The sequence below is a fragment of the Aquarana catesbeiana genome, linkage group LG02 (genome assembly GCF_042186555.1).
Source record: "Aquarana catesbeiana isolate 2022-GZ linkage group LG02, ASM4218655v1, whole genome shotgun sequence".
NCBI lineage: Eukaryota > Metazoa > Chordata > Amphibia > Anura > Ranidae > Aquarana > Aquarana catesbeiana.
The window spans coordinates 392,463,895-392,488,632 of NC_133325.1; the positions used below are offsets into that span (position 1 = coordinate 392,463,895).

General features: G+C 41.4%; 1 protein-coding gene across 5 annotated transcripts in view; it reads right to left on the bottom strand.

Annotated features, from left to right (window-relative positions):
* RASL10B (RAS like family 10 member B) overlaps window positions 1–21,666 on the bottom strand; it is a 180,185-nt gene extending 158,519 nt beyond the window's left edge. For 3 of the 5 annotated variants that reach the window (XM_073615224.1, XM_073615223.1, XM_073615221.1), the window contains exon 1: window positions 21,395–21,657. The gene's annotated coding sequence lies outside the window, so the exon portion shown is untranslated. Of the gene's footprint in view, window positions 1–21,394 lie in introns of all 5 variants that reach the window. The other 2 variants (XR_012241644.1, XM_073615225.1) reach the window with 1 other exon arrangement.
* Window positions 21,667–24,738: the final 3,072 nt, after the last annotated feature.

Consider the following 24,738-nt stretch of genomic DNA (forward strand, 5'->3'; position numbering starts at 1 on the left):
TGGCTCTGCAGCTCATACATATATTTGAAAATGTGTGCTAACTAAACCCCTGTTTTTAAAGCAAATTGTTACACAGGAGAATTTGGTTGGTTGCAGGATAGCTGGTGAGTTGAGCTGGGAATTTTCTTTGGTTTTGTTTGACATATGTCGCCCTTCCATGTCATGTGCTCCTTGCTGTAAAAATCAGTTATAGGTAGGGGCAGTGGCCAGTGGTTTGTTGTGGCTGTGTAACACTACAGTTGCATCATATTCTTCTTCAGCTTTGTAAATAAACAATTATTTATTTGTTCTACTTAGACCCCTTTCACACCGAGACGTTTTACAGGCGCTACAGAGCTAAAAATAGCATAGCAACTGTAAAGCGCCGCTCCTGTCTCTCCAGCCCGAGTGCTTTCACACTGAAGTGGTGCGCTTGCAGGACGTTAAAAAAACTCTTGCAAGCAGCATCTTTGGGGCGGTGAAGGAACGGTGTATACACCGCTCCTTCACCACTCCTGCTCATTGAAATGAATGAGCAGCGCGGCTATACCAACGGCATAGCGCTGCTGCAGCAGCACTTTGCAGTGGTTTTAACCCTTTCTTGGCCGCTAGCAGGGGGTAAAACCCCCCCGATAGGGGCCGAATAGCGCCACGAAATTGATGGTAAAGTACCGCTAAAAATAGCGGCACTTTACCGCTGACGCACCCACCGCCCCAGTGTGAAAGGGGCCTTACTGTAAAATCCTTTTCCTGGAGTTCATTGAGGAACACGGGATTCAGAGACACTTTGGCTATAGTGCTACCTACAGGAGGATTTGGGTACTCAGGTAAAAAAAAAAAAAAAAATGACCAGCCTGGCAGAACCTCTCCCACTTCCAGGATTCCACAGTATTATATCCTTTAAATAGTTGCCTAATACAGAAAAGAAGCATCGACATATCTAAGAGAGTGTGCCCTGCCGGGAAAAGGTGAAACCTGATCCTTAAGACCAGGGCTTGACAAATTTGCTGTGAAACTAGGAGCCATCTAAAAGTTAGGAACCAGGTTTTTTTATCTAACAAAGCTTTATTTTCGATGACAAAACCCCTTCTCTTATGTAGCCCTGATATGTATCTTTATATATGCATGACACAAGTTTACACACGGAAAAAACACGGAGGTGCCGGTATGTGAAAAAGAAAAAAAAAACAACTTTAGAGAAAAGTTGGCCATCTTTCTAGGACAAAAAATTAAGGCATGAAGGGTTTGGGAGGAGTTACACCAAGCTGGTCACTGTTTTTTTGCTTGCCAGCATCCAAATCCTCCTGTAGGCAGCAGTATAACCTAACTGTCTCTGAACCCTGTGTCCCTCAGTGAATAAAAAAGAAATCAAGGACTTCAACTCTTTGGTGGGCGCGCCTTGGCTCCGAGCAGCCACATATTTGCATGCATTAGTGCAAATAGCCTGTGCCAAGAGCGCGCGACCCCAGCACAGTTACCAGCGGCAGTGATCGAGAGCTTTCCGATCATGTGACCACTGTGGGGGTCTGTACTTAACGGAGAACTATAGTTTGTGGAGGGGGGGGTGACGACCTGTTTTTCAGCACCAGGTGACACCAACGCTAGTGAAGCCACTGAGACCAAGATAAACTTATTTGGTTCAGATGGTTTCAAGCGTGTGTGTCAGCAACCAGGTGAGGAGTACAAAGACAAGTGTGTTTTGCCTACAGTCAGGCATGGTGGTGAGAGTGTTATGGTCTGGGGCTGCATGAGTGCTACCGGCAGCTAGGGAGCTATGGTTCATTGAGGAAACCATGAATGCCAACATGTACTGTGACATACTGATGCAGAGCATGATCCTCTCCCTTCGGAGACTGGGCCGCAGGGCAGTATTCTAACATGATAATGACCCCAAACATACCTCCAAGACAACAACTGCCTTGCTAAAGAAGCAGAGGCTAAAGGTGATGGACTGGCCAAGCATGTCTCCAAAGCTAAAACCTATTGAGCATCTGTGGGGCATTCTTAAACTGAAAGTGGAGGAGCGCAAGGTCTCTAACATCCAGCAGCTCTGTGATTTCGTCATGGAGGAATGAAAGAGGACTCCAATAGCAACCTGTGAAGCTCCGGTGAACTCCATGCCCAAGAGGGTTAAGGCAGTGCTGGAAAAAAATGGTGGCCACACAAAATATTGACACTTTGGGCCCAATTTGGACATGTTCACTTAGGGGTGTACTCACTTTTGTTGCCAGCGGTTTCAACATTAATGGCTGTGTGTTGAGTAATTTTGAGGGGGGGGTATAAAATTTACACTGTTATACAAGCTGTACACTCACTACTTTATATTGTAGCAAAGTGTCATTTCTTTAGTGTTGTCACATGAAAAGATATAATAAAAAATTTATAAAAATGTGAGGGGTGTACTCACTTTTGTGAGATACTGTATTATTTAGATGGCGATTTTGTAAAACATATCTGCAGGGACTATTAAAGCCACAGGGAAGAAACATTTAATGTTGTGTAGCCTTTACTTCCACAGTTTTTGTCAGTGCAACTGAGTATTACTATAGACTGACATTACTAGTTATACGCTGTTTTAGAATACAATGTGCACATAACATAGCTGGAATAATACCAATTTAAAACCAATCTTTTAATGTTTAACTATAATAGTGTTTTCACAGTTTAAAAGTTTGCACTCTGGCCACCGCTAACTGTGGGCCACAAGATTACATACTGTATATATTCCACTGTGCAAATAGTAATATGCAGCATAAACAAATAAAATGTATTTAAAGTTGATTGACAGTTTACACATACATACATATATATATATATATACACATACACACACACACACATATATACATACATACACATACACACAGTATCTCCCAATAGTGAGTGCACCCCTCACATTTTTGTAAATATTTTATTATATCTTTTCATTTGACAACACAGAAGAAATGACACTTTGCTACAATGTAAAGTAGTGAGTGTACAGCTTGTATAACAGTGTAAATTTGCTGTCTTCTAAAATAACTCAACACACAACCATTAATGTCTAAACCGCTGGCAATACTTAGGGATATACTTACTTTTGTTGCCAGCGGTTTAGACATTAATGGCTGTGTGTTGAGTTATTTTGAGGGGACAGTAAATTTACACTGTTATACAAGGTGTACACTCACTACTTTACATTGTAGCAAAGTGTCATTTATTCAGTGTTGTCACATGAAAAGATATAATAAAATATTTACAAAAACGTGATGGGTGTACTCGCTTTTGTGAGATACTGTATATATACACACACACAGTGAGGAAAAAAAGTACTAGACCCCCTGCTGATTTTGTACGTTTGTCCACTGACAAAGAAATTACCAGTCTATAACTTTTTTGGTGGGTTTATTTTAACAGTGAGAGACAGAATAACAACAAAAATATTCAAAAAACGCATTTAAAAAAAGTTATAAATTGGTTTGTATTTTATTGAGTAAAAAAGTATTTGATCCCCTATCAATCAGCAAGATTTCTGGCTCCCAGGTGTCTTCTTTACAGGTAACGAACTGAGATTAGGAGCACTCTCTTAAGGGCTCTTTCACACGGACGATTCGTATGTCCGTTTTTCATCCTTCCGTTTTCGGATGAAAAACGGACATACATGTATCCCTATGGAATAGCAGATGTCAGCGGATGAACGTCCGCTGACATCCGACCCGCTCCGATCCGAAAAAGTGTAACGGAGGAAAATCCTATTTTCCATCCGTTTTTGGATCGGATCGGGTGACGACGGACTCTACGGTCCGTCATCATCCGATCCCCCATGGGGGAGAGCGGCGCTCTGACAGGTCCGTTGCTGCACAGTGTGCAGCGACGGACCTGTCATCTTCCTGCTCAGCGGGGATCGCGGAGCGATTCCCGCTGAGCAAGCGGGTGTTCACGGGGCGGATCATCACTGATCCACCCCATGTGAAAGAGCCCTAAAGGGAGTGCTCCTAATCTCAGCTTGTTACCTGTATAAAAGACACCTGTCCACAGAAGTAATCAATCAGATTCCAATTTCTCCACCATGGCCAAGACCAAAGAGCTGTCCAAGGATGTAAAGGACAAGATTGTAGACAAGATTGTAGACCTACACAAGGCTGGAATGGGCTACAAGACCATCGCCAAGCAGCTTGGTGAGAGAGGGTGATAACAGTGCAATTACTCGCAATTGGAAGAAAAACAAAACTGTCAATCTCCCTCGGTCTGGGGCTCCATGCAAGATCTCGCCTTGTGGAGTTTTAATAATCATGAGAACAGTGAGGAATCAGCCCAGAACTACGTGGGAGAATCTTGTCAATGATCTCAAGGCAGCTGGGACCATAGTCACCAAAAAAACAATTAGTAACATACTACGCTGTGAAGGACTGGAATCCTGCAGCGCCCACAAGTTCCCCCTTCTCAAGAAAGCACATATACAGGCCCATCTGAAGTTTGCTAATGAACATCTGAATGATTCAGAGGAGAAGTGGGTGAAAGTGTTATGGTCAGATGAGACCAAAATCGAGCTCTTTGGCATCAACTCAACACACCATGTTTGGAGGAGGAATGCTGTCTATGACCCCAAGAACACCATCCCCACCGTCAAACATGGAAGTGGAAACATTATGCTTTAGGGGTGTTTTTCTGCTAAGGGGACAGGACAACTTCACTGCATCAAAGGGACGATGGACGGGGTCGTGTACCATCAAATTTTGGGTGAGAACCTTCTTCCCTCAGCCAGGGCATTGAAAATGGGTCATGAATGGGTATTCCAGCATGACAATGACCTAAAACACGCAGCCAAGGCAACAAAGGAGTGGCTCAAGAAGAAGCATATTAAGGTCCTGGAGTGGCCTACCCAGTCTCCAGACCTTAATCCCATAGAAAATATGTGGAGGGAGCTGAAGGTTCGAAGTGCCAAACATCAGCCTCGAAACCTTAATGACTTGGGAGAAGATCTGCAAAGAGGAGTGGAACAAAATCCCTCCTGAGATGTGTGCAAACCTGATGGCCAACTACAAGAAACGTCTGACCTCTGTGATTGCCAACAAGGGTTTTGCCACCAAGTACTGCTTTGCGAAGGAGTCAAATACTTATTTCAATCATTAAAATGCAAATAAATGTATAACTTTCTTGAAATGGGTTTTCCTGGATTTTTTTGTTGTTATTCTGTCTCCCACTGATAAAATAAACCTACCATTAAAATTATAGACTGACTGACATTTTTTTGTCAGTGTGCAAATGTAAAAAATCAGCAGGGGATCAAATCTCCTCTTTTCCCTCAGTGTGTATATATCTATATAGATAGATATATATTATATATACAGTATATTAATATATATATACACACACAGTGGGTAAAATTATTATTTGAACCCCTGCAGATTTTCTAAGTTTGCCCACTTTCAAATAAATGAAGTGTCTATATTTTTTACCATAGGTGTATTTTAAATTGATAGAGACAGAATATCAACCAAAAATCCAGAAAAAAACACGATACAAATGTTATAAATTGAGTTGCAGTTCAGTAAGAAAAATAAGTATTTGATAAAACATTACTTAGTACTTGGTGGAGAAGTCCTTGTTGACAAGCACAGAGGCAAGACGTTTCTTGTAGATGGTGACCAGGTTTGCACACATCTCAGGAGGGGTTTTGGTCCACTCTTCTTTACAGATCTTCTCTAAATCCTAAAGGTTTCTTGGCTGTCGCTTGCCAACTAGAAGTTTCAGCTCCCTCCATAAATGTTCTATAAGATTAATGGCTAGGCCTCTCAATGACCTTAAAGAGGTTGTAAACCCTTGTGTTTTTTCACCTTAATGCACCCTATGCATTAAGGTGAAAAAACTTCTGACTCTGACCAGCCCCCCGTTTTACTCACCTGAGCCCGTTCGTTCCCACGGCGGAGACACGCTCTACCTCTCTGCCTGTTGTCTTGGCTCTTGATTGGATAAATTGATAACAGCGCAGCCATCGGCAAAATCCGGACTCGGGAGCACGCCCGCACGGTAACCCCCAGGGAGAGAGCTTCTCCTAGGGGGTTTACGGATGTGGGGAGGAGCCAATAGCACAGCTGGGGGCCCTTAGAAGAGGTGGATCGGGGCCACTCTGTGCAAAACGAACTGCACAGTGGAGGTAAGTATGACATGTTTGTTATTTAAAAAAAAACAACGAAACAACGATGGTTTAACCCCTTTAATGTGCTTCTACTTGAGCCACTCATTTGTTGCCTTGGCGGTATGTTTTGGGTCATTGTCATGCTGAAAGACCCATCCATGACCCATCTTCAGTATTCTGGCTGAGAAAAGAAGGTTCTCATCCAAGATTTTACAATACATGGCCCCATCCATTGGCCCCTCAAAGTGGCTAAGCCGATCTGTACCTTTAGCAGAGAAACAGTTTCAAAGCATATTGTTTCTACCTCCGTGCTTGACTGTAGAATGGTGTTTTTAAGGTCATAGTCAGCATTTTTCTTCCTCCAAGCATGGCGAGTTCCCCTTCTCAAGAAGGCACATGTACAGTCATGCCAATGCACATCTAAATGATTCAGAGAAGGAGAAAGTGATGTGGTCAGATGAGGCCAAAATTGAACTCTTTGGCATTAACTCGACTCGCCATGTTTGGAAGAAGAAAAATGCGGACTATGACCCTAAGAACACCATCCCTACAGTCAAGCACGGAGGTGGAAACCTGATGCTTTGGGGCTGTTTCTCTGCTAAAGGTATAGACCAACTTTGCCACATTGAGGGGCCAATGGGCGGGGCCATGTATTGTAAAATCTTGGATGAGAACCTTCTTCCCTCAGCTAGAACACTGAAAATGGGTCGTGGATGGCTCTGCCAGCATGACAATGACCCAAAACATACTGTCAAGGCAACAAGAGAGTGGCTCAAGAAGAAGCACATTAAAGCGGAGTTCCACACAAAAATGGAACTTCCGCTTTTCGGAACCCTCCCCCCCTCCGGTGTCACATTTGGCACCTTTCAGGGGGGAGGGGGGTGCAGATACCTGTCTAAGACAGGTATTTGCACCCACTTCCGGCATAGACTCCCATGGGAGTCTACGCCTCTTCCCGCCCCCACCGCGCTGTCTCCTGGGAACACACAGCTCCCAGGAGAGAGCGGGGACCATTTGGGACACGCAGCGCGACTCGCGCATGCGCAGTAGGGAACCGGGAAGTGAAGCCGCAATGCTTCACTTCCTGATTCCCTCACCTAGGATGGCGGCGGCAGCTGCCGAGAACCGAGCTCGTTCTCGGCGTCCCCTGCAGACATCGCTGGACCCTGGGACAGGTAAGTGGCCATGTATTAAAAGTCAGCAGCTGCAGTATTTGTAGCTGCTGGCTTTTAATATTTTTTTTTTTTGGCGGTGTGGGTGAACCCCCACTTTAAGGTTGTGGAGTGGCCTAGTCAGTCTTCAGACCTTAATCCTATAGAAAATTTATTGAGGGAGCTGAAACTCTGAGTTGCCAATAGACAGCCAAGAAATCTTAAGGATTTACAGAAGATCTCTAAAGAAGAGTGGACCAAAATCCCTTCTGAGATGTGTGCAAATCTGGTCACCAACTACAAGAAATGTCTTACCTCTGTACTTGCCAATAAGGGTTTCTCCACCAAGTACTAAGTCATGTTTTGCTCGGCGATCAAATACTTATTTTACTCACTGAACTGCAACTTAACTTATAGCATTTGTTTTACGTGTTTTTTTCTGGATTTTTGGTTGATATTCTGTCTCTAGCATTTAAAATACACCTATGATAAAAATTATAGACCCTTCAGTGTTTTGTAAGTGGGCAAACTTACAAAATCTACAGGGGATCAAATAATTATTTTCCCCAATATATATATATATATATATATATATATATATATATATATATATATATATATATATATATATATATATATATACACATACATACATACATACATACACAGTATCTCACAAAAGAGAGTACATCCCTCACATTTTTGTAAATTTTTTATTATATCTTTTCACGTGACAACACTAAAGAAATGACACTTTGCTACAATGTAAAGTAGTGAGTGTAAAGGTTGTATAACGGTGTAAATTTGCTGCCCCCTCAAAATAGCTCAACACACAGCCATTGATGTTGAAACCGCTGGCAACAAAAGTGAGTAAAAGTGAAAAATGTCCAAATTGGGCCCAAAGTGTCAATATTTTGTGTGGCCGCCATTATTTTCCAGCACTGCCTTAAAGTGGTTGTAAACCCTCTGGGACAACTTTTACCTACAGTTAAGCCTAGATTAAGGCTTACCTGTAGGTTCTTACAATATCCCCTTAACCTACACGCTTTAGGAGATATTTGCAAAAAAGACTGTACCGATGTCTACGGAGCAGGTGCACTGAGCATGCCGATAGTGAAGACGAGCATGCTGTCACTGACAGCTCCCGCGCGCATGCGGCGGAGTGACGTCATCGCTGCTCCAGCCACTCACAGCGCCGGAGCAGCGATACCCGGAAGTCACTCTGGGTATCACGGCGCCGACGAAGGACATGAACGAGGGTCGCTTCGGGGGCTTCGATCTCAGGTAAGTAATTCATAATGAGCTAATATGCTATGCATACTAGTTCATTATGCCTTTGTCTTGCAGGGTGCATGTTTTTTTTGTTTTTTTTCCTTAAGAGGCTTTACTTCCTCTTTAACCCTCTTGAGCATGGAGTTCACCAGAGCTTCACAGGTTGCCACTGGAGTCCTCTTCCACTCCTCCATGACAACATCACGGAGCTGGTAGATGTTAGAGATCTTGCGCTCCTCCACCTTCCATCGGAGGATGCCCCACAGATGCTCAATAGGGTTTAGGCCTGGAGACATGCTTGGCCAGTCCATCACCTTTACCCTGAGCTTCTTTAGCAAGGCAGTGGTCGTATTGAAAGTGTGTTTGGGGTCGTTATGTTGGAAAACTGCCTTGCGGACCAGTCTCCGAAGGGAGGGGATCACACTCTGCTTCAATATGTCACAATACATGTTGGCATTCATGGTTCCCCCAATGAACTGTAGCTCCCCAGTGCCGGGAACACTCATGCAGCCCCAGACCATGACACTCCCACCACCGTGCTTGACTGTAGGAAAGACACACTTGTCTTTGTACTCCTCACCTGGTTGCTGCCACACACGCTTGACACTATCTGAACCAAATACGTTTATTTTGGTCTCATCAGACCACAGGATATGGTTCCAGTAATCCGTGTCCTTAGTCTGCTTGTATTCAGCAAACTGTTTGCAGGCTTTCTTGTGCATCATCTTTAAAAGAGGCTTCCTTCTGGGATGACAGCCATGCAGACCAATTTGAAGCAGTGTGTGGCGTATTATGTGAGCACTGACAGGCTGACCCCCCACCCCTTCAACCTCTGCAGTAATGCTGGCAGCACTCATACGTCTATTTCCCAAAGATAACCTCTGGATATGACGCTGAGCACGTGCACTCAACTTCTTTGGTTGACCATGGCGAGACTTGTTCTGAGTGGAACCTGTCCTGTTAAAACGCTGTGTGGTTTTGGCCACCGTGCTGCAGCTCAGTTTCAGGGTCTTGGCAATCTTCTTATAGCCTAGGCCATCTTTAAGTAGAGCAACAATTCTTTTTTTCAGATCCTCAGAGAGTTCTTTGTCACGATGTGCCATGTTGAACTTCCAGTGACCAGTATGAGAAAGTGAGAGCAATTAGACTAAATTTTACACACAACTGTTCCCCATTCACACCTGAGACCTTGTAACACTAATGAGTCACATGACACGGAGGTGGTGGGGGATGAAATGGCTAATTGAGCCAAATTTGGACATTTTCAATTAGGGATATACTCACTTTTGTTGCCAGTGGTTTAGACATTAATGGCTGTGTGTTAAGTTATTTTGAGGGGAGAGCAAATTTACACTGTTATACAAGCTGTAAGCTTGTATACTTGTAAATTTTACATTGTAGCAAAGTGTCATTTCTTCAGTGTTGCCACATGAAAAGATATAATAAATTATTTACAAACATGTGAGAGGTGTACTCACTTTTGTGAGATACTGTATATATATATATATATATATATATATATATATATATATATATATATATATATATATTACATAAAGCAAACAATAAAAACAGCCCCTTTGTGTTTTAGCTCAAAGATCTTTCAGCTGATGTTTTCAAGCCTTCCCTCCTAAATGACTATTACACAAAGTGTTACTAACGCCTCAAGTCTCTGCAGCTAATTTTTTTTTTTTAACAAAGTAAGAAGTAAAGTATCAAAAGTTTTATAGTCTTTCCAGAACATCAAAGTTTGTCATTGACCTGAAACTCGCATGCAGCTGCTGAAGCCTGAAAAGCCTGAGCTATCATGCATACGTTTTAGAAGCCAATGATTTATTAGATTGTAATACCAAGTTCAGGATGAGAGACCCAGCACGATGGCAGCTTCCATATTTCTGTCTGTTCACTTTCAATAAAAAAACTAGAACTTTTGCTTTGGACCCTTTTTATGACACAGAAGCAGCTACACCTTCTGTACCTCTTGTGATTACCTTTTACCGCAATCGCTCTTTGACTCAAGTGAAAACAGAGCACACTGGGAAGGTAAAGGAAAGTATGTTCAATTAATATTGCATAGTGGGTGGGGTAAGCAATCACTCTCTCACTCTCTCTATGATATCTCTCTATGATAAGGTCTTTTTAATTTACCCCAGTGGATGGTGACTTTTCATATTTTCAAAAGTTCAATTCAGTTAAGTTAAGTTCAGTTAAGTTTTAGTTCAGCCTTAAAATATGATAAAAATATAAGTTTCTGACAAGCCCATGAGACCAGAGAGGTCACCAATAATTCATTTCCACTAAAGCAGCATTGCATATCTAATTATAAAGCCATCATGCACACTTAGTTTGATATCACATTTTTTTAAGGCCTATAATTTCAGTCACTTAGTTAATGGGCTTCAGAAAGGATGAGAATCTGTAAAACATTTTTGACCATTTAAATTAAGTTTTCTGCTATGCAACAGAAAATATAACCAATGAAAGCAATCTGTTAATACCTAGAAGAAAGCTAAGAAAAAACTAAATGCTTGCAGGGTCTTTAAGGTTGCATATTTGAATACACTTATAACTTATAAAATATTAAATATGGACATTACTTAGCACTTATTTGATCAATTTAACTATCATTATTGTCCTCTACGGTGGAGTATTTACAATACAGGATGCAAGTTTCACTGTTAACCTCAAGAAACTACAGCTTACTGGGAAAATTTAAAATGCAGTAATCATTCCTAAAAGAAACGGTTTCAAAAACATTACCATGAATATTTTCTTGCCTGTTACTTGCACAGCAAATTTAGCAACTTTAAGTTTGTACAAAGCCACATCCTAGTTTTTCAGTATATATAAGGTTAGAAAAAAAGTCACAAGTTCTTCATACTGAATTTTTCACTGAAGTGAGGTCTTCTATCCCTTTAATTATTTAATTGCCTGCCTCTTTCCTCTCTCTAAGTGCTGGTTCACACAGGGACGACCTGTCAGGCGACTTGTCAGCCTGATAAGTCACGCTCTATTCAGTACAATGGAACCCTTCTAATAGGAGCGACTCAAGGCGCTCCAACTTAGAAAAAGGTTCCTGTACTACTTGGGGGCAACTTTGGAGCGGCTTGCATTGACATCTATACAGAAGTGGTTTTGCAAGCTGGGCTGAACGGGGCAGCTTCAAACTCGGGCGACTTAGAAGCCGCCCCAGTGTGAACCGCAACTAAATCTTCCTCCTTGAAGGCAATGTCCAAAATTCAAATCTACATTCAAACAGTTTTAAAAATTGTTTATTTAGCTGATTTCTGTTGGTTGCAGGCTCTCTGGTGAGTTGAGCTGGAAATTTTCTTTGGTTTTGTTTGATATGCGTCGCCCTTCCATGTGCTCCTTGCTGTAAAGACCAGCTATAGGTGGGGGCAGTGGCCAGTTGTTTATTACTGGTGTAAAATTGGTGAGGGGACACCCTGGACACCTTTGCTGCCATTGTGCTATGTGCTGGGTGTCCAGCGTGCCCTTGTGCCTTTAAGGAGGGGAGGGCTCCCTCCAGGCTCACCTGTCCTGTATCTATCCATTAGAATGCATGTGCTTCTACTATGGAGGCTCTCATAAATTTACAGAGTTAGGATTGCAGATACTACTGGGGTGCCATGAAGTGGCTCTGCAGCTCATACATATATTTGCAAATGTGTGCTAACTAAACCCCTGTTTTTAAAGCAAATTGTTACACAGGAGAATTTGGTTGGTTGCAGGATAGCTGGTGAGTTGAGCTGGGAATTTTCTTTGGTTTTGTTTGGCATGTGTTGCCCTTCCATGTCATGTGCTCCTTGCTGCTAAGACCAGTTATAGGTAGGGACAGTGGCCAGTGGATTGTTGTGGCTGTAGCACTACACTTGCATCATATTCTTCTTCAACTTTGTAAATAAACAATTATTTGATTGTTTTACATACTGTAAAATCCTTTTCTTGGAGTTCATCGAGGAACACGAGATTCAGAGAAACTTTGGCTATAGTGCTACCTACAGGAGGATTTGGGTACTGGCAGACAAAAAAAATAAAATGACCAGCCTGGCATAACCCCTCCCACTTCCAGAATTCCACAGTATTAAATCCTTTAAATAGTTGCCTAATCCAGAAAAGAAGCATCTACATATCTAGGAGAGTGTGTCCTGCCAGGAAAAGGTGAAACCTGATCCTTAAGACCAGGGCTTGACAAATTTGCTTGACAAAGGAGCCAGCTTTTTAAAAGATTGGAATAATTTTTTTTTTTTTTTTTTTTTTATCTAACAAAGCAATATTTTCGATGACAAAACCCCTTCTCTTATGTAGCCCTGATATGTATCTTTATATATGCATGACACAAGTTTACGCACGGAAAAAAAACACAGAGGTGCCGGTATGTGAAAAAGAAAAAAAAAACAACTTTAGAGAAAAGTTGGCCATCTTTCTAGGACAAAAAACGAAGGCAAGAAGGGTGTGGGAGGGGTTACACCAAGCTGGTCACTGTTTTTTTGCTTGCCAGCGTCCAAATCCTCATGTAGGCAGCAGTATAACTTAATTGTCTCTAAACCCTGTGTCCCTCAATGAACAAGAAAGAAATCAAGGATTTCAACTCCTTGGCGGGCACATATTTGCATGCATTAGTGGAAATAGCGTTGTGCCGAGGGCGCGCACCCCTGGCACAGTTACCAGAGGCAGCGATCGAGAGCTTTCCGATCATGTGACCACCGTGACAGCCAATCACAGCGGTCACATGACCTCAAGCCCCGCCTCCTGCCATTCTAACCCCCTTAAGGGGCCGGTAGGCCCCGGCTTCAAGGGGTTAAGGCTTTTGTCACAATCCTACTTTAACATGTCACTATCCAACTGAATTGTAATACTTGGGTCATTGGCCCATTGTAAAAAGTCATCAGTATTTCAACCAGTTGCTTGGTTAATATGTTCTAAACATCTAGACAAAACTAATATGTGGAAAATAACGTCAAATGCTTTTAAATTGATTATACATTATATCACATTAAAGCAAAATTTTATTTCGGCTTATCCCTTAAATGATCTTGTTAGTTAGACCAATCTTTAATGATCCTGTGCTTTACCATATATTGTGCATATTATCCCCTAGAACAAACCGGGTATTCTTTTTCCAAAATCTAGAAGAAAGCTTTAAAACGTTAGAAGACAGCAACTAGGTAGCTTTGATCTGACAATAAAACTAATAACAATATACTGTATGTAGACAGTTACATTTTTTTAAATGAAGTAAATAGGATAAGAGAAATCACTGTAAAATTAACTGTTTAACATGATTCATGGTGCTAAACAACCAACAAGATAACATATAGATTAAAACACAATCATTAAATAAAACAGTATCATCTGTGCAGGAGGAATGAAACTAGGGGAGGAAAAGCCATGCAGACCTGGCAGAATCCAGTGGGATCCTGGTACACCAGTCTACACTCTGGAGAAGTCTGTTCAAAAAAAGTCTTCATGGTATACTTGCCACTAAAAAGGCTATACCTCTGACATGGAAACTTAAGCCTCGTACACACAATCAGATTTTCGGACGACCGTTCTTTTTTTGTTGCATGCTAGTCTAATGTAGAAAGTGAAGAGGTTACTCACCATACGAAAATTCTCGTACGACAGAATTCAACTTTAGAAGTGACGTCATGTGTTGAATAGTTTTGTATGTATTCTTTTGTTTCTGAGTACGCATAGTCTTGCTCTTACGATTTTTTTTGGACAAAAACCATACTAATTAAACGAAAATCAGATGTTGTGCTCACATCTGACAAAAATGTTATAGTCTGATAGCTTTTGTTGTACGAAAAATCGGAATCAGCTGTCGAAAGCACCATACTAACGATCCAAAAATCAGCAGATTGTTCGTCGGACTAAATTGAACTTTCGATTTTCATATCGCGTGTACAGGCCTTAAGTAATGCTTTGCCTATGCATGAAAACACTATAACAGGAAAATGGCAGCAAGTGCTCTGCACTTTTGAGTTCAAACCTGAAATATTTGGGTTTAACAGGAGGCAGTTAGCTCACAGAAAGTCTTGAAAGCAGTACAATGATAGGGGTTTGCAAGAAATAGTGATGCATGGTGAAGATTATTTGCATGTTTTGTGTTGCATTTATGCACATGGAGTTGGGAATTTTTATCAAAATGTGTGGTCTCTTCAATGTTGTAAAGTAAACAAAGCTATCATGTTATCAGTTATCTATCATGTAGTTCCATCAGTGAGGCATCTGATCGGTTCCAAGTTCATTCTGCAGCATTGCAATGGCCCCAAAGATATAGCCAAACTCATAAAGAACTATCTTTAGTGAAATGAAGAAACAACAAGTCTATGAATAGATTATATGGCCCCCACAGAGCCCTGATCTCAACATCATTGATTCTGTCTGCCATTACATGAAGAGACAGAAGCAACCCGAGACAGCCTAAAGTCACAGAAATATGATTAGTTCTAGATGTTTGGAGCAACCTACCTGCCAAGTTCCTGTGTGAAGGAAGAATTGTCATGGAATAAGAGAATTGTTGTTTTAAAGCAGTGGTTCTCAACTCCTGTCCTCAGGACCCACTAACTGGCCAGATTTTAAGTATTACCGTGGGGAGATGCAGACTAGAATACTACAATCACTGAGCAGCAATGATATCACCTGTGATGTATTTCAGTTATATTGCAAACCTGGCCTGGTAGTGGGCCCTGAGGACTGGATTTGAGAACCACTGTTTTAAAGGCAAAGGGTAGGGTTTTTCTGCTTATGCACTTTTAAGTAAAGAAAGCATCCTTACTTTTAAAGCAATTTTTACAAGTGCCTTAAGTGGTTCTAATGCCTTAAGTTTTTTAAGTTTTTTTTTTTTACCTTAATGCATCCCATGCATTAAGATAAAAAACCTTCTGTTGTGAAAGATCCTGCCAGCTCCCAATACTTACTTGGCTCCTGCTCCTATCAATCAAACTATGATGAGGGAGCAGGGCCAAACCCCACGGACACAGGCAAGGCAGCTTGGGAGCGAGCCCGTACAAGTGCCTCCATAGAAAGCGACTTTCTATGGGGACACTTGGTGGAGGGAGGGGGGTTGTGCCAGGAGCACCAGCGGGGGATCGAGAAGAGAAGTATCAGGATTGCCCTGTGCAAAACCATTGCACAGAGCAGGTAAGTATAACATGCTTGTTATTTTATTCAAGAAAAGGAAGCTTCAATATCACTGTGAACTTTTAGTGATTTTTCTTGGTAGCTGGGGTGAAATCAAGATGAGAAGTCCACAGTCGAGCTTTAACAAAGCTCATACACAGTATATAATGAATAGATATGAGGACACAATGGTATGACCATAAATTATTCCCAGAAGGTAATAATATCAATATGTTTTATATATGCTGGACATCTAGTTCCTGGAGATTTTCCAGTTTGATTTTTTGCTTATGTCATACCCCAAATATCCATTTCTCATGACACAGTTTTATTTCTGATAAAGTCAGCTACAGGTCATTTACGCAAGCAAGTAGCAAACTATCAATACAGAGATAAATCAAACTATCAATACAGAGATTGGATGTCACACTGTACAACGCAGTGTTAGTAAGCATACAGCACCTATACATAATGCTGAAACTGAAGGCCAGATAACTTCTACATAGGGTTCTAAAATAAATTATTTCCAATATGAACAAACCCAGCATCATAAAATACTCTGCAGTTTCCGTCTTAAAACATATTATAGGACTCCTGTACAGTACACTGTATTTTACAGACACATTTTAAACAAAGGTGAAAGAGCCAAGGTCAAATCTGAGATTATCAATTATTAATCAAAGCAAAATGTATCCACATTCTGTCTGTTAAAAGTCAACCTCTTAGTGACCTTCGGAGTTGCAATAAATTAAGTAATTTCTTGCAAGATCAATACATATGCCTTTAATAGATGGTATCCATTTAACGTAGACCGATGCAGCAGTTAAGCAATAGACCCCAAGAGGCCTTGAACAGGTCTGTGCTTTAAATACAGGGTTAAAATAAATTATTCATTGATCTCAGTTCAACATGGTTTAAGCTACAGTACTACTTACCAGGGGAGATTTAACTCTTGTTCAAGTAAATTATTTCAAATGCAAAAAGGTTGTTAGTCATACTGTATAGGGGACGATTCACTTTGATAGTTGATAAGGTATAGAGTTCACCAAGGTTCGGCTTCCACGTTAGAGCCTATGCCAGTTCACTTGCATCTTTTAATCTCTGCAGTCTGCAGATTCTTACAGCTTCAACCATTTTCTGCCAGCCTGCATCCACATGTCGATGTTTAGACTGTATCCAACCTCTGAAGGACAACCTGCTTTTCTCTACATGAGGCTTAATTGGCTTAGCAATAGATAGCACCTGAGCTATTACTCAGATGCATTATACCTGAAGAAGCTAGTGAGTCAGCATCTCTAGAACAGCGAACGTGTAAAACATTGACTTTTGCCAGCGTATACAAAGAACTTTCATCCAATAAAAGCATAGGGTAGAGTAAAAAGAACACAAAAAAATCCACATGACCCATACTGAACATAAATTAGCTACACTGAGTGTTCAAAGAAACACAAGAAATAAAATCATATTACTACAAGTTTGAAAAAAACAGCTGCTAATCAAATATAGTTGCCAAGCCACCTAATTACATTCATTTAACAGAAACGTAATTTAACTGCTACACAAGAACATTTTATTGCCCTTTTTCACGTCATCCAGTTTATAGGATGGTGCAAATTGGAATGTTTTCATAATTACTTTACCACTAATAAATGTGCCATTAGTTATCTAGTGCATTCAGACAATGGACTGGCAGTAGCTATCAAATCACTGCTGTTGCAAAACCCGAACCCAATATTGCATGTGAACACTGCATCCGCAAGTAATTGCACTGCAGCGTTTGCATTTTATATAGCTCTGGTCTAATACTGCACTGGGCAATATGGAAAGAGAAGTTTGACTGCAGAAACAAAGGTCTTTCTACTTCCACATTGACATTTTGAGTCCAGTAAAAACACACGGAAAAGTGCATACATGTGTAACAGATCTGACAGCTGCGGGAGATGGGTGTATGTAAAATCAGAACTAAGTTCAGAAACACATGCAACTGCAAAATGAGAAACATTTCTGCACTGCCGACTTCTCTCAGATCCGAGATGTTCTGCAGCAAGTAGCCGTTGTATAACAATGCTACATTAAAGATCATTAGCATTAACGATCATTAAGCAAGTTTTCTTGCATAATGCCTATGAGCGGAAAAGATATGTAGTATATAACATTTAAATGACCTTATGAAAAGGGAAACAAAGAAGACTGTCGCAGAACCAGGGCTGTCCCCCATAGCAACCAGTTTATTTTCACTCATACATAATAAAAAATGAAGCCTGGTTCCTTACGCATCATTAACTATTTGTTGTCTTTGTGAAAAAACATCACTTTTCATCATTGTTCAAAGCTTACGTCTTAAAATAACCATGCAGCCAGACAAGCCTAATTTATTTAAAGTGCTTGTAAACCTCAAACATCAAATATGAACAAAGCATATCTCTCTATAGTGTGACTAAGTGTCATTTCTGTCTGCTGCCTCATTCTTTGGCTATCAGCATAAACAACTTCTGACAAGTTTTCCTGACACCAAGAGAGAAAAGGGGGCAGGGGAGGGACTTCTAGCTGATTGAGATCCTCAGCTATGTTCCTTTATGCTGTGTGAAGAGGTGTGTCCCTTCCCTCCAATCAGCTCATAGATCTCTCTTCACTTGGCTCAGCAGAGTGTAATATCAGCTCCCTGCTTCCTGCTGCTGTGAAAAATCCTTTTTTTTCTCTGTGTTTCACAGGGATGTACAGGACAAATAACTACAGATAAACAAGTACAACTAGCATAGGAGGTTAGGCTATTAGTAGGGTTGCCACCTCATCCCTTTAAAACCGAACACATATTAATTACACAGGTTCTGTGGCTGATTAACCACTTGACCACTGGGCACTTAAACCCCCTTCCTAACCAGACCAGTTTTCAGCTTTCGGTGTTATCACACTTTGAATGACAATTACTCAGTCATGCAACACTGTACCCAAATGAAATGTTTGTCCTTTTTTTTCACACAAATAGAGCTTTCTTTTGGTGGTATTTAATCACCGCTGGGTTTTTTATTTTTTGCGCTATAAATCAAAAAAGACTGAAAATTTGGTTAAAAAAAAAATACTTTGTTTCTGTTAAAATTGAATGCAGAGTATTGGCAGAGTATTGCAGAGTATTGGCAGAGTAGTGCAGAGTATTGGCAGAGTATTGCAGAGTATTGGCAGAGTACTGCAGATTATTGGCAGAGTATTGCAGATTAGTGCAGAGTATTGGCAGATTATTGCAGAGTATTGGCAGAGTACTGCAGATTATTGGCAGAGTACTGCAGATTATTGGCAGAGTATTGGCAGAGTACTGCAGAGTATTGGCAGAGTACTGCAGAGTATTGGCAGAGTATTGGCAGAGTACTGCAGATTATTGGCAGAGTATTGCAGAGTATTGGCAGAGTACTGCAGATTATTGGCAGAGTATTGCAGAGTATTGGCATAGTACTGCAGAGTATTGCAGAGTATGGGCACTACAGATCCAGCCCACAGCGCTGCTGCAAACTATCTCTCCCCCTCTCCCCTCACACTGTACAGATCGGTACAGAAAGGGGAGGGAGGAACCGGCATCATGACATGACGCCGGTTTGTTTACAAGTGATCGCTCCGTCATTTGACGGAGCGATCACGTGGTGAATGGCCGCTATCAGCAGCCGTTTACCGTGATCCATGATGCACTGGGTCTGGTCACGGATGTTCCCGGGTGCGCGCCCCAGGGGGCATGCGGGAGCAAGATTCTAGAAGGACGTCCATGGACGCCCACCCAGAATAAGCCGACAGCGCTGTAGCCGTCTTTCGGCTATGGCCCAGTTGGCAAGTGGTTAAAGTGATAATTAAACTCATTTGGTGCCTTATCTGCATTTAATTAGCCACAGAACCTGTGTAATTAAAAGTTGTTTGGGTTTAAAGGGATGAGGTGGCAACCCTAGCTATCAGGTACCATACTTTAAATATTTTTTGTTGCAGGGGATGCCTGAAATCTGACTTGTATCTTAGGCAGACTTTTGGGAAAATTGGTGAGCCAATCACACAAGCAGGAAATGATGTTTCTGGGGGGGGGGGGGGGGGGTGGTCAGTACACATTCTGTGTACACAACAACTCCATGTAGCCACATTGCAATGTGTTCTCAGAAAATTACAGTGGCTGCAGATTGAAAAGGAAAAGGTCATTTTTAATAACATTCAATTACAATATGACTTGTGTCGCAATTGTATACACTATATTATTTTTTCTTTATTTCCTATTTTTTTCCCCCCACAAAAGAGGAGTTACTCTTTAAGTCAGTCAGTGTGGCATACTCTTAAAGCAGACCTCCACCGTTAGCCATCTCATCCCATTCCTTCCTCTCTCAAAATCATACACATAAATATATATATTTTCAAGGGAAACAACATTCTTGCCTAGGCAAGAGAACAGAAAATTCTCCAAAAAAGGATATAGATAGATAGATAGATAGATAGATAGATAGATAGATAGATAGATAGATAGATAGATAGATCTATATATAGATATATATATATATATATCTATATATATCTATATATATAGATAGATCTATAGATAGATATATATAGATATATCTCTATATATCTATATATAGAGATATATCTATATATAGATATATAGATATATATATATAGATATATATATCTATATATATAGATATGTATATATAGATCTATCTATCTATATTGATATCTATATATAGAAATATCTATATATATAGATATCTATATATATATATATATATGTATATATAGATCTATCTATCTATATTGATATGTATATATAGATATCTATATATAGAAATATCTATATATATAGATATCTATATATATAGATATAGATATCTATATATATCTATATCTATACCTATATAGATATCTATATATAAATATATATCTCCTTTTTTGGAGAATTTTCTGCACTCTTGTCTAGGCAAGAATGTTGTTTCCCTTGGGATATCCATATATTGCATCGCAGGTGGCCACAGGATACGCTACTGCTCATATGGCACATCATCAGGGGGCTTTTTCTTGCAACTGGCCCCCTGATGATGCCCTGCAGCACCTGCCAATCATCAGGAAGCTGGCTGCAACAGCCAAAAAAAAAAACAGCCCCCCTGATGATGTCTCGAGGGCAAATATCGGTGCGGGACCCTGCGTGCAGCAGCAGCTTGATGGAGAACATTGCTGGATTGCTGGATATTTGAGTATTTTTTTGTGAATCACTCAGCGTAAAATGTAAGGGGGGGGGGGGGTAATGCTTCTTTAACAGGTAACAATAACAAGCACAAGTGCCCATGGTAAACAGCTGTTATTCATCTCCTAGGCTGAGACTGTATTATTATTATTATATCAACTGTTGGCGCTATATAAATCCTGTTTTAATAATAAGAATAATAATATCAATAATATTGAGCTTTAGAAGGTACAAAGGGCATTTTGTCCATCAGGCTCATATGACAACAAGTGTGGGAAAGGGATCAGCACCACATGAGCCATGGACAGCTCCACACATCTCCAGTATCAGACGGGTTAATGGAACAATGCCATCTGCAGAGGGCTCCATCCGAGCTCAGCACAATCACACAGCACTGCACATGTCTAATACAAACACTGGAGCTCCAGCAATCTACGGCTCCTATGCATTGCAGCACTCCATGCTTCTCAGCATACTACACAACCCGTATAAAAGGGGGAAGGAGCTCTCACTGACTAGTAAATATCCCCATTGAGTGCTTACCTGGAGCGCCGCTATGGCACACACGGTGGCATCACCTGCTTGCCTCGCACTGACCGCTCGCTCCGCTGCTCAGCGTCCTCGCGCCATCTACCCTCAGAGTCCCCCTCCCCTGAGCACGAGGCGAGCAGAGGGGCGTGGCCAGAGGCTGCAGCTCCGCGGGATCCTATAGAGATCAGTGTTTCCTGCGTGGTTAGGGAGAGGAGCGCGCAGTCCGATGCGATGCGGCTATTCAGGCAGGCGCGGGTGGCACGGTCACCCACCTTCTTCTTCTATTTTTTTTTTTTTTGTAACTCACAGCAGCAAAAAAAAAAAAAAAAAATCATCTACAGCTTCAACTTCAACATTGCCATGACAACAATTGCTTGGCTGTAATGTCGGTATAGTTCATGTTTATCTCGTTTTTATCAACACTTGTGCATTGGTAGGGTTTTAGTCATGTTTATCTGTGATGTTATATTTTTATTCAGACATTTTATTCATTTTTGATGGTAAGTAGCAAGATAGAAGTATTGTAGACCCCTGACCAGGTAAGGTAAAACTGGGCTCCATGCACGCTAGCGTTTTATTACAAGCTCAAAAAACGCTGGACGAAAAATGCTGATAATATCGTTTTTGTGCAAGCTTGTAGCATTTTAGAAGATTTTATTAGCGTTTAGAGCTAGTTCACACCACAAAAAACTTCCAGATGTGTTTCTGCATGCACATTTTTGGTGCATTTTTGAAGCGTTCCTTTCCAGATTTTTCTTTCACTGACTAGGGTCTAGCGCTTTTTTTTTGTGCTCTTTTTATGCTTTCCGGTGCATTCTGGTGCGTTTTTGAGGAGTTTTAGGGCCAGTTCACACCACATGCAGTTCAGTGTGTTTTTTTTTTTCTGCATCAAAAACGCATGGAAAGTAGGTTACACGGTTTTCAATGGCATAGTTCATACCAGTGTGGTCAGTTCCTTGCGTTCCAGAAAAAAAAAGTAGCGCATGCTGCATTTTTCCTGCGCTGGACTGTCCTGGAACTCTGGACAGTTCCAGGACAGCACCACAAAAATACACTCCATATCCGTTCTGGATGCGTTTCTGCATGCATGTTTTTGGCACGTTCCGGTGCGTTTTTGATGCATTTAAAAATGTATACTTTTTTTCTTCTTTTTTCCCACTGTTTTTTTTATGCACTTTTGAAGCATTCCAGTGTATTTTGGTGCGTATTTGATGCGTTTTACCGGAATCTAGTGCAGGAAAAATGCAGCATGTTCTACTTTTTTTTCTGGAACTGGAACTGACCGCACTGGTGTGAACTATGCCATTAGAAACCATATATTCTACAGTATCTCACAAAAGTGAGTACACCCATCACATTATTGTAAATATTTTATTATATCTTTTCATGTGATAACACTGAAGAAATTACACTTTGCTACAATGTAAAATAGTGAGTGTACAGCAAGAGTAGGCAACCTCAGCCCAGCTGTGGTGAAACTACCAGTCCCAGGAGACATTGCAAAACCCTGACAATCACAGGCATGACTCTTAGAGGCATGATGGGATTTGTAGTTTCACCACAGCTGGAGTGCCGAGGTTGCCTACCCCTGGTGTACAGTGTATTAAAAAAGGAACTTTTTATCTTTCAAAAAGTTTTTCGGAGTGCTAAACCTTTCATCCATTTTCTAAATTGCTGCATTTGTACATTTCAAAAGCCAGTATAAAAGAATAGCAGTGGTTAAAAAAAGCACCTGTGGGTTTAACTTATCATTTTCTTTGTATATTTCTCCTTTAAGGGGGCGTGGCAGAGGGTGTGTCCTATGCCTACATACTTTTGCTAGTAAGTGTCCCTCCTATCTCAAAACCTTGGGAGGTTGTAACTTTGAATATTATTACAGGTCATCAGAGAGGCCCCCTGATGACGCTGCCGGGGTGCAGTGAAATGCACTAGGTACAGAGACTTCCGGTGACATTATTTCTTTGATTTTGGAACGCAAACCACGGGTTGCACAGCGTTTTATATGTTTATCATGAAAGACCAACATGTGAGTGAATATTATTCTATAATAAAACCTTTTTAAAGCCTTATCCTATGAGTACGTCTAACTATTGGGGACGTGTGGAAGAGGATAAAGACACATCTATGAAAGATATATTTCAGCAGTACAGGCGATCTTTACATTGATAGCTGGTGAGTGAGAGCACGGGAGGAAGCACTTTCATCACCTCTGCATGGATTGCACTTTTTAAAGAACTTTTTCTGTACGGATGGCACTTTAAAGGAATCATCACAATATTGAAGAATCACAGCACTAAATAAACTTTTATTGTTATGCTTTTTCATTTGTTATAGCAGACATTGTTGATTATATGGTAGATATTGTAGACTGTTTTTTATGATTCTATATATTGAGCACAGATAGCGCAGGAACTTCACATATGTACTGTCTACTGCATCTAAATTGCACCAAAGAAGCACATGATCCTTGGGGTTCTATGAATAATTAAAGGCAACCGCAGCAGGAATGCAAAAAAAGTGCATTGTTTGTGCACCATGGGAACGTGTGCAATTTTTTCAGTACATTACTGTATATCTTTAACATTTGTTCCTATAACAAAAAAAAATGCTTAGTAGCCTATGGAGTCTGACATTGTTCTCCCTACACTGGTCTTCTCCAGGGCCACAATCTTGAATTGAGATGTGGCACATTTGCAGACACATTGCAGCAGTGACCTAACAGAGCCCCGTGCCATTTCTGTTCATGTGCTCAGGGGAGTATCTGTCGCAAAGCAAACAAGGCTTTTGCCTTGGGTGGCATTTTTCAAGGGGGGCGGCATTTTTCAAGGAGGTAGCGCCGCCCCAGCCTGGTTGCACATTTACCCAGCTCAGCAGAGCATAATGACAGGCAGCAGGGCCAGGACTAGGAAATGCGGAAGAAGCAGAAGCCCTGGATGCAACAATTTACTGGGGGGGGGGGGGGTGCAGGTGATGTGCAGTGTGCAGGCAGCACGGGGACACAGGCGGAACACAAGCAGGGCACACACATTCGTGGCCGAGCAAAGACAGAGGCGCTGGTGACCTGCAGACTGGCCGGCCGCCACCAGACACCAGAGTCCAAGAACACTGACAAGCGGGTTTCACACAAGTGGGAGCCAGGGCTCACATGAGGAGTACCCTCACATGGCCAATCGATGAGAGAAGAAGAGGGCACTTTGTTCTGGGGGGGGGGGGTAGCTCAAGCTCTGTGTTCTAGTGGGCTAAGAGGTGGATACGCTCTGGGGGGGAGCTGTTCAGGGGTTGGGAGGAAAGGGAGAGCTCTGTGTCCTGGGGGGAGAATGGGGGGGGGGGGGTTTGGCTTGTAGTGAGGAAAGGGT